At 47.9% G+C, this 19,106-nt stretch overlaps 1 protein-coding gene across 3 annotated transcripts in view; it reads right to left on the reverse strand.

Annotated features, from left to right (window-relative positions):
• Positions 1 to 6,754, reverse strand: part of LOC116953866 (muscarinic acetylcholine receptor M1-like) — a 197,055-nt gene extending 190,301 nt beyond the window's left edge. Inside the window, exon 1 of one of the 3 annotated variants that reach the window (XR_012929571.1) lies at positions 6,545 to 6,754. The gene's annotated coding sequence lies outside the window, so the exon portion shown is untranslated. The remainder of the gene's footprint in view (positions 1 to 6,544) is intronic. The other 2 variants (XM_076051965.1, XM_032974143.2) reach the window with 2 other exon arrangements.
• Positions 6,755 to 19,106: the final 12,352 nt, after the last annotated feature.

Here is a 19,106-nt window from a genome sequence, read left to right on the forward strand (position 1 = left end):
TATACTCCTGTACCATAATAATCCTATACCCATGTGCCATAATAATCCTATACTCCTGTACCATAATAATCCTATACCCATGTACCATAATAATCCTATACTTCTGTACCATAATAATCCTATACTCCTTTACCATAATAATCCTATACTCATGTACCATAATAATCCCATACTCCTGTACCATAATAATCCTATACTACTGTACCATCATAATCTTATACTCATGTACCATAATAATCCTATACCCATGTGCCATAATAATCTTATACTCCTGTACCATAATAATCCTATACCCATGTACCATAATAATCCTATACTCCTGTACCATAATAATCCTATACCCATGTACCATAATAATCCTATACTCATGTACCATAATAATCCTATACCCATGTGCCATAATAATCCTATACTCCTGTACCATAATAATCCTATACCCATGTGCCATAATAATCCTATACTCCAGTACCATAATAATCCTATACCCATGTACCATAATAATCCTATACTTCTGTACCATAATAATCCTTTGCTCCTATACCATAATAATCCTATACTCATGTACCGTAATAATCCCATACTCCTGTACCATAATAATCCTATACTACTGTACTATCATAATGCTATACTCATGTACCATAATAATCCTATACCCATGTACCATAATAATCCTGTACTCCTGTACCATAATAATCCTATACTTCTGTACCATAATAATCCCATACTTCTGTACCATAATAATCCTATACTCCTGTACCATAATAATCCTATATTTCTGTACCATAATAATCCTATACTCCTGTACCATAATAATCCTATACTTCTGTACCATAATAATCCTATACTCCTGTACCATAATAATCCTATACCCATGTACCATAATAATCCTATACCCATGTACCATAATAATCCCATACTTCTGTACCATAATAATCCTATACTCCTGTACCCTATATCCCGGTGACGACAAACACCGATGCGTCAATTTATAAGCGGCGAGGTTCAACGGTGACGCAGCCACAGTGGCGGGCATGCTTCATGGAGAGCGATGGATAATCGAGCGTCACGAAGACGAACCGAGGCGTGTTGGATGTTGCATGCCAAATGAATTCCTCCAACAGCAGTTCGGGACGTTTCCGTCTGCAAATTGTAAGCACCGGTTGCGACACATTATTTACCCAAATTATGTAACGCGTCGTAAAAAAAAACACACGTTTACACCCAGGGTGTCGGCAAAAGATATCATCATCCAATATTAATGATTCATAATTACACGGCGGTTTGAAGCGCGTGGCTTGAAATGCTTGGGTTCTGTGAGCGACGATGCGAATGCCAAAATAATAAATTTACAGGAACTCGCAATCACCGCCGGGGTTATAGCCACCACCTGAATCTCAATGGGTCACCAATGACACGTGGACGTTCAGAAGGATGGGACTCGTGCAATACATTTTAATCACTAAGTTTTTTACGAGCAGAACTCAGTTCGTGCGTCTTCCACATTGAAATTAAACCTTTTTTTCATATAATCCATCCAGCCTCTAGATTAGTTATTCGAGATCAATTTTTGCCAAGCAGCTTTGCTTAAGCAAGGCAACTGAACGGGTTTCTACCTTCTGGGTCTCAGCAGCAGAGTCAGGATCCATCTTCTTTGGTTCTTTCGGTAAAGTCACGTAGAATGAGAATAAAATAATAAATTGATAAAATAAAATAACACAATAATATTCTCACGACGTTTCGGCCACAACACAAGCGGCCTTCATCAGGTGAAGGGACGAGACTGTCTGGTAGGACAGCGCTGGAGTGAAAAGAATCAGGATCGTTAAACAAATGCTGCTGGGTGACCAGATGTTTTTGACAAGAGCACTCCACCGAAATTATAGGGCCCTGCTCGACGCAACAAACAATGCCGTGCACAAAGTGATACGTTGTCGTGACAAATGATGGATAAAAGCACGTTACAAATACCATAAAACAGTTAAAAAACAAATACGAAATCATATCTGTCGGTCTCGCTGACGGAACCTCAATCTGGTGCTTAATTATATGATCCTTTTGTAAATGAACGATACATTTGTTAATGCTTTCAGAGCGCGGTGATTCACGGGCGTTGCCATGCAGTGGTCATAACCACAGGTAAAACATCCTTAAGTCTGCCTTGCTGGCCAGAAGGATGGCAGTTGTAGGGAGGAAGCGGGGGGGGGGATCAATTTGAAACATCAAACAGTCGAATCCCAGGATAAATTGAAGCAATCATTGGGCCTTGTAATGAATGCACGAGGCTGGCGCACAGCTGCGTACATTTGCAAAGGGTGCAGGTTTGATGCTTGACCTGCTGGGAAGGAGGCGATGAAGAAGACGAACAACAACAACAACACCGGGAAATAATGCCCGGTGGTGCGATGGCCGTTGTGTCCGGCGCAAGTGGACACATACGCACACACACACACGAAGACAGAGATCCCTGTTCGGCCTTTGAGTGCCGTCAGCGAGCAGCTATTAAAGCCAGCACGGTGCACGGTGCGGCGGGAGTGGCAAGGGGGGTGATGTGGTCAGAACCGTGAACACGGCCGCCTTTGTCTCTCCCACACACCGCGCCAGGTACTCTTTTAGGGCTGAGTCGACCTAGGGGAGGCCCAAGGCCGGTTTAAATATTTGCCACTGTCATTGATCGTGAGCTGGAGTGGGACTCGGGTCGCTGGATTTCGTAGCGCGGTGCGCTGGACTACCCCTCCACGCGCACGTAATCACACGCGCACGTAATCACACGCGCACGTAATCACACGCGCGCGCACGCAATCGCACGCACATATGCTCACGGTCAACTTCAACGGCGGAAGCGAGGAACCCGATAAGGTCATCCCTGGCTCTTGCAAATCAACAAGAGGGAGGGGGCGTGGTTGTGGGGGGGTATGGAGTGATGTTTCCTTCTGGAGGTCACACTGCGTCTTACTCGGAATAAAAAAAAAACATGGAAAAGACAAATCAATGGGTCCATACGTAGAAGCTCACGCAGACAACGCTTTCACGCGGCATCCACGCGCCCGCCAGCGGCATTTGCTCGAAGCGTCACGGAGCAAAACGCGGGAAATTATCGATGTCCATCTGAAATGATGTTTTTTTTTTGCCCAAGCGCCAAACGGACTCAATTACCCCACCAGGCTCTGGTTTAGCCAGCGGATTTACTCAGACGCGGCTTTGCCAACCGTTCCAGCTTTCTCAGGATCGTCCCTGTTGTTGAGCTTGCCGTCCCGGGACAAAAGTCTTCTCGGGACATTGAGAGAGATGTAAATATCGACATTAACACCACTCAATCTTGACTTAAAGCTTTCGTGACTGACTTATTATTTTATTTTTCTCATATCTACGTGACTTTACCGAAAGACCTAAAGCGTATGTACACCACTCAAGTTCAACGTTTTTGTACATCCTGCCACCCTCTTGCAGAATTCGGAGATCTTAATCTTCCCATTTACGATCCCGTCCCATTTTTTGTTGCTGTTCTTGCCGTTGTTGTTGTTGTTGTGTGCACGGCAGAAGTGGCAACCCCTCACTCGGGAGGAGGGGGGGGGGACGTCTTATCGAGCGAGCGAGAGCGGACCGGGTGCTCTTCACGGAGCACCGCTCGCTGCAATCGCCAAAGCAGCAGCGGCAGATTCGCGGATTTTCCCGTGCGAGGTCACCCCGATGGAAACGTTTTGTGTGTCGCGAGCGACGACGTGGGCCCGCTGGCTGCGCACAGGTTGATACATGTGCTCATTGTCGTGAACCCTTTGTCGTTAATGTCGTCGCCGCTCGAACATTGATGGAGTTTTTTTTTGTTTTGCATCTGTGCGTGTGTGTGTGCGTTAATGAGCGGTGGTGTAGCGGTTAGCGCGCTGCGCTGCGAACCCAGTTACCCGAGTTCGATTCCCGCTCGCGGTCAACACCAGTGACGAGTGTCTGAACCGGTCCCTGGGCCCTCCCCTAGGTCGATTCAGCCTCAAATGACTACCTGGTGCGGTGTGTAAACATCGCCACTGGGGAGACAAAGGCGGTCGGGCGTGGTGCTGGCCACCCACCCCCTCGTGTGCCGTGCCGCCCTTTATAAGTGCTCGCTAACAACACTTGCCCCAAGAGTATGTTAAGGCTATACGGGGGATCTTTGTCTTTGTGTGTAATGTATTATCCTCACGCGGGTAACTGCGTCGATGACCTTTTAGTGGAACGTGTGAAAAAAAAGAGGAGCTTTATAGCTCATCGGATTCCTCCAGTCTAAATAAATATTCTGATTCTGACTCGTACGGAGCTGTGAGCGCGTACATGAAAGTAAGCTACTCGGGTACGTACGCAAACATGTGTCCGAGTCATGTCTACTATGCAAGAAATAATCCTTATAGACATGTGTACACATGTACACTACTGTATTTACATAAACAGACTACCCCCCCCCCACCCCCCCGCAATATAGGCTACATAGACTGTTGGATAAATGTTGTTAGCGAGAACATATTTATGGCCGAATGGAGCACAAGGGGTTCTGTGGCCATAGTGAAGCTCAACCCCAAGCCACATTTGTCTTCCCAGTGTTGTTGTTTGCACGCAGCAAAATCTAATTTAAGGCCGAGTTGATCGAGAGGACGCCCGGAAACCGTTTTGCCACCGGGGTCAGCCGTGGCTGACCACCGGCTCCCCACACACACAAATACACACAGACAAAGATCCCCCCCGTGTAGCTTGACCAGACTGATCGGGCAAGTGCTGTTAGCGAGCGGCACCTATGAAGGCCCGCACGGCACACGAGGGGGTGGGTAGGCAGCGCCACGCCCGGGCCCGCCTTTGTCTCTCCCAGGTACTCATTTTAGGCTGAGTCGACCTAAGGGAGGTCCAGGACCGGTTTTAGACAATCGTCACCGGTGTTGTCGCCCGGGTTTGCAGCGCGACGCGATAACCGCCACAACACACACGCACACACAAATATATACTGGCCACGTAATATGCACACACACACGCACGTGATCATTGCGCGAATTAAACGATTCACCGTGGTGAAAACAAAACTCAAATGAAAAAAAAACTCTCGTCAGATGTCACGCGTGAAATTAAAACGCGCACGCGAGCACACGCGCTTGAAGAAAGTTGAACACCTTGCGCACACACGTACACACGCACACACACACGTACACACGTACACACGCACACACACACACGCACACACGCACACACACGTACACACGCACACACACGTACACACGCACACATACACGTACACACACACACGTACACACGCGCACACACACACGCACACACGCGCACAAAAAAATATCCTAAAAACGTTGCGACCGAGCAAAACATAGGCCGGCACTCGCCATTCATAATGTTGTCGCCTAGCTCGCGATTTGAGAAACGAACACGCACACACACACGAGAGAGGGTTTACACAAAGCAAAGCATAAAAAAAAACGAAATGATGAACGGAGCAAAGTGCCGACTACACCGAGCATCTTCTTGTTTCCTCTGATCGTAAAAAAAGAAAAGAAAAAAGAGAGAGAAAGAGCAAAACCTCGCTCAGAAAGTCAGAGGGTGCCGCGAGTAATGACCGTCGATCGTACTTTCTCTCGCTCAAACAAAAAAGACAAAAACGCAAAGATGCCCCCCACCCACCACCACCCCAACACACACACTCGCTCTCCCACGCCCTCACCCTTCCCCATGCAGCCTTTGCAGACTGTTGGGGAAAGTGTTGCTCCAGCGCACTGGCAGGCACCCTTAAAGTCTGCCAAACCGCGCAGGAGGCGATGGTGCGTGGCGCACAGCACCCGGCCGCGTTTGCATCCCCGATTGGCGATGTTTTACGATGTTTACGATTCGGATGATGTTTTACGATGTGGACGATGTGGACGATGTTTACGCACCGCCTGAATATTTTTCGTCGCCGATGTCGACTGCGAGCGGGAGTCAAACTCGGGTCCGCCGGGTTCGTAGTTGCGTGCCCTGACCGCTACTCACAACACCGCTCCCCCCCCCACCCCCAACACAAACGCACACAGACTTGCACCATACATATACAGAGAAGAAGACAAAGATCCCCCGCGTAGCCTTAACGGACTGTTGGGGCAAGCGCTGTTAGCGAGCAGCACCTATGAAGGTCGGCACGGCACACGAGGGGGTTGGTGGCCAACACCACGCCCGGCCGCCTTTGTCTCTCCAGTGGCGATGTTTACACACAGCACCAGGTACTCATTTGAGGCTGAAACGACCTAGGGGAGGCCGTGAGCGGAAACCGCCGGAGTTTGTAGCGCAGCGCGCTTACCGCTACACCGCTGCTCACCACAAAGATAAAGACAAAGATCCCCCGCGTAGCCTTAACAGACTGTAGGGGCAAGTGCTGTCAGCGAGCACCTATGAAGGCCGGAACGGTACACGAGGGGGTGGGTGGCCACCACCACGTCCGACCGCCTTTGTCTCCGCCGGGTTCGTAGCGCAGCGCGCTAACCGCTACACTACCGCTCCCCACACACACACATACACACACACATACACACACATACTCACACAAACTCACCTGGCACTGTGCCACTTTGTGTGGCTCAGCGCCGGGCCGGCTGCCGCATCTCCTGCTCGCCGGTGTCGCTCGCTCCTGCGCGCCTCGAGGGAAGCCGCTCCTGCGAGCATCGCCGTGGCAACTGAGAGACGGGAGAGCAGGGACCGAGAGCAAGGAGGGGAGGGAGCAAGGGGGAGGGAGCGCGAGTGAGACAGGAGGGGAGAGACACGGGGAGGGCTGAGGGTGGGTGGGTAGGAGGAGGAAGAGGGAGGAGGAGGAATGGGTGGTGAGGAGGTAGGTGGGTGGATGGGCGTGTAGGAGGGTGGCCACGGGGTTGCGCAGAGGGACCCTGAGTCAGAGGGATTGGTCATAAGGGGGGTAAGCCGAGGGGGTACGGTAGAGGGGAGAGGAGTAAAGAGCCACGGAGCAGCGAATACGGACCCTGGGAGAGATGCAAGAGCGGAGATAATTCGTTTTGTTTGGCGTCAAGCGGTTTAGTCTTTTATTCGTTTCTATGCACCAAATGTGTAGCCGGTGAGCTCTCGTTTCTCCCGCGTGTTAACGTCGCGATGATCACCGCAAGAGGATCCTCGTCTCAAATCGCGTCTCTCGCCTGGCGAAGCAAAGGACCGTCCGAGAGATCGGCTGGTCAAAAAAAGCCCCCCCCAAAAAAAGATGGACAGACCAAACGCATCGAAAGTAAAAAGAGCCGAGGGGTCTGCTCTGTTAGCGGCGGGTGAGTTGCGTGACCATCAACGCACTCATTTACGTACCCGTCAAACCCTACGGGCTAACCGTACTCCTGTACAGCAGGGACATTGAGTTTCCAGGTCCGTACGGCGTACAGACGTTTCAATACGGGCACCGAAACATTTTTTTGTCTATTTGTTTGTGCTTCTCCCCTTGTGATGGGACTTTGTGCGATGAACTTTGAGATTTGTAAGGGCACCGCATGACCAATACGGTCTTAATTGGTCCCTAATAAGGTAGGGCACTGATAGGGGGTTGTCACGTTTGTATTTAGTTACATTGATCTTCCAATTGCCTATTGGCTCTTCAAATTGCCTATGTTTTTTCCACACTATATTACGTACACATTTTAGGCCGAGTCAACCTAGTGGACGTGCAGGCCGCATTCAGATAAATTAACTGCCGTTCACCACTACATTGCGACGACATCACCGCGGCACTCGTGCCAGGCCAGGTGCACCTTGAGACAGAGTGAAGTGTCGAAGGCTCGCCGACAGGAGGTTACGGAATAGACCCAGGTGCCATGGGTTGACCGACTGAGATGACTGGTCGATGCACCACCTGTGCCCCCTACTGTGGCAACTTTCTGTCGTTTTAGCCGCCCCGCACACAAGCACATGCCCCTCGTAGCAAAATCACATGCACACCTAATCACATGCAAAGAACACGATGCCCGTACAGCCTACATAGACTCTTGGGGCCTATGAAAGGCGCCACGGTGCACAAGGAGTCTGCGTGGACAGCATCAAGGTACTCATTATTACGGCTGCATTTATCGAGGGGAGTTTCAGGACCAGTTCAGACATCTGCCACTGGTGTTGGCCGTCAGTGAGAATGAAACTCGGGTCGTCAGGTTTGCAGCATAGTGAGCCAACCGTTGCGTTAACGCACTCCAATGTCTCAGACGAAGATCCCCTGTATAGCCTCTAGCAGACTGTTGGGGCAAGTGCTGTTAGCAAGCACCAACGAAGACGGGAACGGCGCGCGAGGGGGTGGGTGGCCGGCACCACGCCCGACTGCCTTTGTCTCCCCAGCGGCGATGTTTACACACTTGCACCAGGTGCTCATTTGAGGCCGAGTCGACCCAGGGGAGGCCCAGGACCGGTTCAGATAATCGTCACTGGTGGTTGGCCGCACCAAATCACACACACACACACGCACGTGCACGCGCGGGTGCACACACGCGCGTGCGCGTGTGTGCACCGTTCCCTTGAAGAGAAATGCGTTTTGGCTGCGGCTCTGTAAATAGAAGGGGGTGGGTGGCCAACACCACGCCCGGCCGCCTTTGTCTCTCCAGCGGCGATGTTTACACACCGCACCACATAGGGGAGGCCCAGGACCGGTTCAGATAATCGTCACCGGTGTTGGTCGTGAGCAGGAATTGAACCCGGGTGGCCGGGTTCGTAGCGCAGCGCACTAACCGTTGCACTACGGCTCCTCAATAGTCTCACACACAAAGACACAACCACGTTTATCGACTCATATACACAGAGAACGACACGGCACAGCAGCAGATGTAGTTAAAATTACACATACGTACACACTCACGCAGGCAGGCGGGCCGGTAGGTGGAATGGAAACAGCAGAGAGTCGGGTGAAGAGCACACGCAAAAAAAAAGATCCCCCGTGTAGCCTTAACAGACTGTTGAGGCAAGTGCTGTTAGCGAGCACCTATAAAGGCCGGAACGGCACACGAGGGGGTGGGTGGCCAGCACCACGCCCGGCCACCTTTGGCGACGTGTACACATCGCACCAGGTACTCATTTGAGGCTGAGTCGACCTAGGGGAGGCCCAGGACCGGTTCAGATAATCATCACCGGTGTTGGCCGTGAGCGGGAAATCGAACCCGGGTCGCCGGGTTTGTAGCGCAGCGTAGCGCTAACCGCTGCACCACCGCTCCCTTACACACACACACACACAGACACCTTGCGCTCGCCCGAAGTGGCCACGGCCACGGGCTTTCTCCTGACGGGTGACCGTCACCGCAACCAGGGAACCGTGCGCTCGAATTGCCCCGTGGGCCATTTCGCAGAACGAGCGCGTGAGCTGCCGCACGGCGCCTGGGACCCAGGGGCCGCGATCAATCCACCGCTGGATGGAGCCAGTTATTGGACGAGACGTGCACAAGCATGCGCGTTGAACTTCATTCGCACCGTACGTAGCCAACCGTGCTAATCGGAGGTGACAGATTGCACCCAGAGGGGCCTGCCGCGCACGAGCTGATTTCAACGTTTCCACCTCTCCTCTGCGGACGTCCTTCTCGCGGCTGTTCCATTCCTCGGCTTGAAACTCCTTCGCCGCTGTCGACCATCGTCTGTCGTCTCGTCCGTCGGCGCGTCCTTCCCAAGCCCCGCCTATGTACGTAGGCAATGCACGTTGAACTTCTTTCGCACCGTACGTAGGCAAGCGTGCCCTTCTTAACAGTACAAATTGTGTCAGTTGCCTGCGTGTGTTCGCCTATCCGCGCGCTTCATCTTTCCGTCTCTCAATCAAACTCCAACCGTGCCTCCTCTCGCACGCTTCTGCGCGCACTTTTTCAGCTTTGAATTCGTTTTTTTTTTTGTCACGAACATGTTTGTGAACCATGCCGCAGCTGGGAGTTACGTATTATTATCAGTCTTGATGTCGTGCCGTCTTGGAGAACAACAACGAAAATGATAATAAGAGAAGCTAAATATTAAGCACAGCAGTGCAAACCTAACACAATTTTCCATCAGTAATGATTCCTTCATATGCTTGCTCTCACCCCCCCCCCCCCCCCCCCATGTTAAAATGGTCTCGAGATGTTAGCAGCTGACAAATGCTTTCATAACGGCAACACGCATTATATTGGTAAACATTTACAGGTCGAGAGGCTGATTTTAAAATCAGTATAATCGCAATAGATTCAAATTGTAACGCGACGTGCAGAATTCGCTCACTCTCAACTAGAGACAGAGAGAGAGAGAGAGGGGGGGGGGACGACTCAGAGGCCCGAGGAGAAACCAGGAACGAGCGGGGGAAGGCAGGAGCCACACGGGTGAGCCGGCGTCAAAATCCCTCCCCCAAGCTCTGCATTCCTCTACATATGAAGATGTCATAGGCCAACTGACGAGCGTTCACGTGTCGGGAGGACACCGGAGCGCCCAGAGAAAACCCACGCGTGCGAGGGAGAAACGCTCTATCGCCGTACATATGGAACAGGTGGAGTCCACATTTTGCTGTACCGCCCTTCTCCTGGCAAGCCAGGGTATTGTACCTCCTCAATGCCCACGCGGTGGGTGTGTCACAACATTTGTGCGGTGATCCACTAACCCTCGCTTCTGCCTCCGCAATGCAGGATTCCGGGCTGCCGCGTTGCGTAGCCACCACCGCCACCAGGCTAAATTGGTTTTAAAAGTAGTGAAAAAAATAAGTAAATGTTTATCATTTGTGCATATATGTGACTCAGATAAGACTCACACGATATTCATCCTATTGCTTATATACACAAGCATACGATCAACGTAACGTGTTAAGTAGGTTATTGGCCGTCTATGTGTGCCACAGGGTGATGTGACTTCGTATCTATTGTCCCTAGTGACATATTGTGAAGAACATTGACGTTTTCAGTTTTGAAAAATGTGTCAACAAGTAACACATAGTCAGTCGATGACATACATGTGTCAGCTGGTGTCCATATTAAAACAAAAAATACAGCTCAGGAGTCAGGAGGTGAGTGATTTGAGTCTTGCGTGAATAAAAATTTTTCAAAGCGGAATTTTCAAAATTCAGGGCCGGTGCAAAAACATATGCCCATTATTTTCCACGTCTGATTGCAGTAGCGGTGTGGTCAGAAAGCTCAACTCACAAGCGGAAAGATTTGGAGAAAATTCACGCATATATATGGTTGCGTTCTCACAGAGATAAGCTATTGGCACTCGAAATGCATTACCGCAGAAGGATGTTTGCAACAAAGCTGGACGCAACGGGTGACCAGCGTAGACGCAATAAAAAAAAAGGTTTGCGCAGAGAAGAAGACGATGATGCAGGCAGTGATGAGAAGGACATTGACACTGTCTGGACACACGTTGGTAGGATGGACAACAACAGGAGAATTAAAAGTGTTGTTTGAAAACATGGAAGGAACCGGAAGGAGATCTCACAGAGAATGGCTTGACGACGAGGAGGACATCACAGGGGAAAGATGCGGCCACTACTTGAGACATATTGGCACAAGACAGAGAGAAATGTGGAGGCATATGACGAAATGTACAGTGGACACCTACGGGGCGATCTGCCCATGGATCGTGATGATGATGATGCCAGTGCCGAATGCAGCTAGTGCGGGGCCTGTAGCATATGTTATGAAGGGGCCTTAAATAAATGAAAACACGTAAATATTAAACACACACATTTTTAAGGGAATAGGTTTTCCCATTTTTTTCTGGCAACAAAACAGGTGTTGAGATGTTGAAACACCAAACTGAAATCTTCTTACAAGGAATCATGTCTGCATTAACCACAATACTTGTGGTCAGAATGGAAACAAAAAAAATACTCTGATAATATAGGTTTATTTCGCCGTTCTTTTGGGCAACGTGAGCTGTGTTTTACGTTTGTACGGTTGTCCCAACGTTGATCATTATTAAAGAGTTTTTGCCGTCACGACATCATCCTGAGTGTGATCACGTTTGAACTTCTTTCGCCCCTTTGGTTCTTTCGGTAAAGTCACGTAGAATGAGAATAAAATAATAAAATAAAATAACACAAGAAAATTCTCACGACGTTTCGGCCACAACACAAGCAGCCTTCTTCAGGCGAAAGAACAGAACTGTCGGGACGACAGAGCTCTGAAGAAGGCTGCTTGTGTTGTGGCCGAAACGTCGTGAGAATTTTATTGTGTTTTTATTTTATTATTTTATTCTCATTCTACGTGACTTTACCGAAAGAACCCAAAGAAGATGAATCCTTGCAGTCACGAAAGCTTTAAATCGAAATTTCTTTCGCCCCGTACGTAGATAACCGTGCAATATCGGAGGTGCGCTTAAGTAAGGTGCTAAATAAGGAAATATGTAATAATAATAATAACGATGCAAATTTGCAACGTGCACAATTTTCACTTGGCCGAAGGCAGTGGCCCTGCGGCGCGGAGGCCAGATTCGAGATCCGCTCTGTAAAAGTCAAATTTAAAAAATACGTGTTTTTTAGAAGGCGCTTAAAGGTAGGTAAAGAAGTCAGCGCTGCCAATGTGGAGGGGGTTGGCGGTGTTCCAGGTGGAGGGGAGAGACGAAGCATGGAGACAGTGGTCCTGACGCTCGATGTCGAGAGTAACTCCTGGACAGAGCTGCGGAGAGTTCTGCTGGTACAGGGTCAACTCAGCCCATCGTCACATTGGGGGTGGATCAAATGAGTACAACTTGGTATGAATTCAATGCTGTTTGTCCCACCGTCGGCACGGGAATGTGGAATTTTCCTACCGTCCGGCGCTGAGCGGACGAAGCAGACGAGCGCCGCCTAATTGCTCGCTCGAGCAGAGTGATGTTCATTTGCAGAGAATAACAGCTTAGCTACGGGCGTCATGGAATGAGCAGAAAAACATAATTCCGCCTGGAACTCTCACAATGATCATCGCGCGAGGCAGCGGGGCTCCCTGCAGATGCCACTACAGAACAAAGTACAACTTTTCAATTGTCTTCAAATGACCTCCTTGCTCAGTCCACTGCTGACAAAAAGGTGTCTCTAACTAGAGGGCCTTTCGTGCCTGCCCTCCCACGTCGACCAGATGCATTGCAAAGAGGTGGACTCACCAACACTTTGCCCCGCCGCACGGGGAGACACTGGCCGATCGAGCGGGTGTGGTGGTACGCGTTTGTACCCGCCGGGTGGACAGAGGCGGCGGGTGAGGTTCAAGGGACTCGTGCCCACCGCTTCAACTTGCCAATGTCGACTCGAAGTGGAGACCCGGGGGGGCTTGCCGTGCCTGCGTGCCGGCAGTGGCACCGCGGCAGAGCAATGGCACCGAATGATTGCTGCTGTTGGTATATTCTCGAAGCTATGATGTGCAGAATCAAGCGAAATCAAAGACGAGTTACTCTGCAAACCCACCGACTATGAGCAGAGATTTGTTCATGGAGCCATCCAGATATTTAAACACAGACACAACTTGAACCGAGAAGATGGATACAAACTGAGCAATCATTGGAAGGGCGTTATTAACCAAGTAAAGTCTTAACTGACTGTGATGTTTCCATCCTACCTATGTATGTCAGCTGTTATTTCCGAATCTCCGAGTACATCACCAGGTGAAATATCTGTGAGGCGGCTTAGCCACAGGAGGATCGCGGCCACCTCCAGTGTCTGGGGACCTTCTCACATTAACATGCTCATCTCTCTTACATTGACATGTCAATCTCTCTTACATTGACATGCTCATCTCTCTTACATTGACATGTCAATCTCTCTTACATTGACATGTCAATCTCTCTTACATTGACATGCTCATCTCTCTTACATTGACATGTCAATCTCTCTTACATTGACATGTTAATCTCTAACATTGACATGTCAATCTCTCTTACATTGACATGTCAATCTCTCTTACATTGACTTGTCAATCTCTCTTACATTGATATGTCAATCTCTCTTACATTGACATGTCAATCTCTCTTACATTGACATGTCAATCTCTCACACTGACATGTCAATCTCTCACATTAACATGCTCATCTCTCTCACATTAACATGCTCATCTCTCTTACATTGACATGTCAATCTCTCTTACATTGACATGCTCATCTCTCTTACATTGACATGTCAATCTCTCTTACATTGACATGTTAATCTCTAACATTGACATGTCAATCTCTCTTACATTGACATGTCAATCTCTCTTACATTGACTTGTCAATCTCTCTTACATTGATATGTCAATCTCTCTTACATTGACATGTCAATCTCTCTTACATTGACATGTCAATCTCTCACACTGACATGTCAATCTCTCACATTAACATGCTCATCTCTCTTACATTGACATGTCAATCTCTCTTACATTCACATGTCAATCTCTCTTACATTGACATGTCAATCTCTCTTACATTGACATGTCAATCTCTCTTACATTGAGATGTTAATCTCTAACATTGACATGTCAATCTCTCTTATATTGACATGTCAATCTCTCTTACATTGACATGTCAATCTCTCACATTAACATGTCAATCTCTCTCACATTAACACGTCAATCTCTCACATTAACATGTCAATCTCTCATATTAACATGTCAATCTCTCATATTAACATGTCAATCTCTCACATTAACATGCTCATCTCTCTTACATTGACATGTCAATCTCTCTTACATTGACATGTTAATCTCTAACATTGACATGTCAATCTCTCTTACATTGACATGTTAATCTCTTACATTGACATGTCAATCTCTCACATTAACATGTCAATCTCTTACATTGACATGTCAATCTCTCACATTGACATGTCAATCTCTCACATTGACATGTCAACCTCTTACATTAACACGTCAATCTCTCACATTAACATGTCAATCTCTCACATTGACATGTCAATCTGTCACATTAACATGTCAATCTCTCACATTGACATGTCAATCTCTCTTACATTGACATGTCAATCTCTTACATTGACATGTCAATCTCTCTTACATTGACATGTCAATCTCTTACATTGACATGTCAATCTCTCTTACATTGACATGTCAATCTCTCTTACATTGACATGTCAATCTCTCACATTGACATGGCAATCTCTCACATTAACATGTCAATCTCTCACATAGACATGTCAATCTCTCACACTGACATGTCAATCTCTCTTACATTGACATGTCAATATCTCTTACATTGACATGTCAATCTCTCTTACATTGACATGTCAATCTCTCACATTAACATGTCAATCTCTCTTACATTGACATGTCAATCTCTCACATTAACATGTCAATCTCTCTTACATTGACATGTCAATCTCTCTTACATTGACATGTCAATCTCTCTTACATTGACATGTCAATCTCTCTTACATTAACATGTCAATCTCTCTTACATTGACATGTGAATCTCTCTTACATTGACATGTCAATCTCTCTTACATTAACATGTCAATCTCTCTTACATTGACATGTCAATCTCTCACATTAACATGTCAATCTCTCTCACATTAACACGTCAATCTCTCACATTAACATGTCAATCTCTCATATTAACAAGTCAATCTCTTACATTGACATGCTAATCTCTCACATTTACTTGCAAATTCCTTGTCTAGCTCCGCCCACTTACTCGTGGGTTGAGCCCACCAAAATCCTATATCGACTCTTGTTGCAGCAGCAGCTCTTTCTCCTATGTCAGCAGTCCTCCTAATGTGTCTGTTCCACCTGATGGCGGTCGCTTGTGTTGCGATCGAAACGTCGTTATTTATCTTATTTTCTACCTACGTGGCTTTAGAGAAAGAACCAAAGAGCCTGTATTCCTGCGGTCACGAAAGCTTCAAATCAAGAACGAGTTCATTCTAGATTTGAAGCTTTCGTGACTGCAAGAATTCATACTCTTTGCTTTTATTCGGTAAAAAGTCACGTTGGTAAAAAAAAGAAACAATTAAATCACGACGTTTCGGAGGCAACACAAGCTTCCGTCTTCAGGTGCAAACAGTCACAGCAAAAAAAATCGCTGCACCAAGTGGCGAGGCTCTGGGAACCTCGGGCATCTTTTGAGGAAGGTCAGCGTCTCGATGAGCTGTGACTTCTCGTCTCGTTGTCTGTTAAAAGCTCTAACAGATAGGTGAAAATCTTCCCCGTAGAAGTTTTTTTTTTACTACCTACGTGACTTCACCGAATCAAACCAAAGAGGAGTACGAATAAGAACGAGTTATTTGTGTTTGTTTGTTTGTGTGCAGCTGTTGGTGGCCAGGTTAAGTTGATAACCTTGCTACAGAGTTTAACCTCGAGCAGCTGAGAGACGGACGTGAAACCAGGTTATCAGCAATGCTGGGCTGAGCGCTCTGCCATGCACGGTGAATTGTTTGTGATTAAGGCCGGCGGTTATGTTACTGACACCACCTTGGCAATATAAATACGACTACTTGTGTTAAATATTAGATACGTGCAACGATGTGTTTACCGTTTTGTTGGATGCAGTGTCACAGTGATATTCTGCTCAAATGAGCATTAAGGTGTTGCTAATATACTGTTCACAGCGCTGCTGAACAAGCAATGGCAAATCCACATTCCTCTATCATAGTTACAATGGCTGCTGCCTTGCCCACAAAGTGGTATTAATTGTTTAGGCCCCATGGGAATAATGGGCCGACTGAACCCCAAACCAGGATTTGAACTCTCACCCTTCCAATTGCAACCCGCTCGCTCGACCGCTTAGCCGCCTGACTAACACAATGATTTTTGTCTCTAAATATGAACTGCGGGTTACTGATGTACGCAAACATCAGACTGTGGCCCCTCCAAGCACACACATGGACCTGACAACAGTCTGTCTTTCCACAGCCACCAATCGACCCGACCACTTCGTTGAAGCTGCAAATGAGATATTGAGCATGGCGAGTGTTCTTTGGTTCTTTCGGTAAAGTCACGTAGAATGAGAATAAAATAATAAAATAAAATAACAGAATAAAATTCTCACGACGTTTCTTCAGGTGAAAGACCTGTCGTCCCGACAGGTCTGTTCCTTTCACCTGAAGAAGGCCACTTGTGTTGTGGCCGAAACGTCGTGAGAATTTTATTGTGTTAGTTCATTGAAGCTCTGTCGTCCCGACAGGTCTGTTCCTTTCACCTGAAGAAGGCCACTTGTGTTGTGGCCGAAACGTCGTGAGAATTTTATTGTGTTAGTTCATTGAAGCTCTGTCGTCCCGACAGGTCTGTTCCTTTCACCTGAAGAAGGCCACTTGTGTTGTGGCCGAAACGTCGTGAGAATTTTATTGTGTTCATTGAAGCTCTGTCGTCCCGACAGGTCTGTTCCTTTCACCTGAAGAAGGCCACTTGTGTTGTGGCCGAAACGTCGTGAGAATTTTATCGTGTTATTTTATTTTATCAATTTATTATTTTATTCTCATTCTACGTGGTGGTGACTTTACCGAAAGAACCAAAGAAGATGAACCCTTGCAGTCACGAAAGCTTTAAATCGAAATCTCATTGCGAGTGCGTGTCGGTGGAGCCACGGTGGCGAGAAACTACAAATAAACTCAAGCAAATGCAACAACAACAAAAAAGACAAAGTCCACCGAAACGATGACCCGAGTTGCTCCTCCTGAACTGGAATGTTTTAACTCGTCGTCGTGGTCGTCGTCGCCTGCCACGATCGATCCACTGCTGGATGAAAGCTTCCCACCCAAGCCGCAAGAATTACTCGTTGGTTGGTACTGCGATTGTAACGGTCCTGTCCAGCCGCCTCCACTCTTGCCGATTCCAATGCCCGAACTCCGCAGCAGCGAAGGTAACCCGGGACGCGTTCGGTCCTTTGGCTGCACGCTTTGTCCGTCGCCACAGAAGGGACGGATCAAAACGATGCAGTGAAATTAGCCGGGAGTCCGTGCACTTTTAGTTTGGTTTACGCGGTCGCTGAGCGCAAGATCACCAAAAAAAATAAAACACGCCAAAACACGTCAAGGGGGGAGAACTGTACAGAGTTGCAATCTGTGCGGCTATGTTGTGTGTCTCTGTGTGTGTCTCTGTGTGAGTCTGTGTGTGTCTCTCTCTGTGTGTCTCTGTGTGTGTTTCTTTGTGTGTCTCTGTGTGAGTCTCTCTCTGTGTGTTTCTGTGTGTGTCTCTGTGTGAGTCTCTCTCTGTCTCTGTGTTTCTCTCTCTGTTTGTCTCTGTGTGTGTCTCTCTCTGTCTCTGTGTGTGTCTCTCTCTGTCTCTGTGTGAGTCTCTCTCTGTTTGTCTCTGTGTGTCTCTCTCTGTCTTTGTGTGAGTCTGTCTCTGTTTGTCTCTGTGTGTCTCTCTCTGTCTCTGTGTGTGTCTCTCTCTGTTTGTCTTTGTGTGAGTCTCTCTCTGCTTGTCTCTGTGTGAGTCTCTCTCTCTCTATTTGTCTCTTTGTGTGTCTCTCTTTGTTTGTCTCTGTGTGTGTCTCTCTGTCTCTGTGTGTGTCTCTGTCTGTCTCTGTGTGAGTCTCTCTCTGTTTGTCTCTGTGTGAGTCTCTCTCTGTCTCTGTGTGAGTCTCTCTCTGTTTGTCTCTGTGTGAGCCTCTCTCTGTTTGTCTCTGTGTGTCTCTCTCTGTTTGTCTCTGTGTGAGCCTCTCTCTCTATTTGTCTCTTTGTGTGTCTCTCTCTGTTTGTCTCTGTGTGTGTCTCTCTGTCTCTGTGTGTGTCTCTGTCTGTCTCTGTGTGAGTCTCTCTCTGTTTGTCTCTGTGTGAGTCTCTCTCTGTTTGTCTCTGTGTGAGTCTCTCTCTGTTTGTGTCTGTGTGAGCCTCTCTCTGTTTGTCTCTGTGTGAGTCTCTCTCTGTTTGTCTCTGTGTGAGTCTCTCTCTGTTTGTCTCTGTGTGAGTCTCTCTCTGTTTGTCTTTGTGTGAGTCTTTCTCTGTTTGTCTCTGTGTGTGTCTCTCTCTGTTTGTCTTTGTGTGAGTCTCTCTCTGTTTGTCTCTGTGTGTCTCTCTCTGTCTCTGTGTGAGTCTCTCTCTGTTTGTCTCTGTGTGAGTCTCTCTCTCTGCTTGTCTCTGTGTGAGTCTCTCTCTGTTTGTCTCTGTGTGTGTCTCTCTCTGTCTCTGTGTGAGTCTCTCTCTGTTTGTCTCTGTGTGTGTCTCTCTCTGTCTCTGTGTGAGTCTCTCTCTGTTTGTCTCTGTGTGAGTCTCTCTCTGTTTGTCTCTGTGTGAGTCTCTCTCTGTTTGT

The sequence above is a fragment of the Petromyzon marinus genome, chromosome 53, assembly GCF_048934315.1.
Source record: "Petromyzon marinus isolate PM22_M1 ecotype Great Lakes invasive population chromosome 53, UKy_Petmar_22M1.pri1.0, whole genome shotgun sequence".
Classification (NCBI taxonomy): Eukaryota; Metazoa; Chordata; class Hyperoartia; order Petromyzontiformes; family Petromyzontidae; genus Petromyzon; species Petromyzon marinus.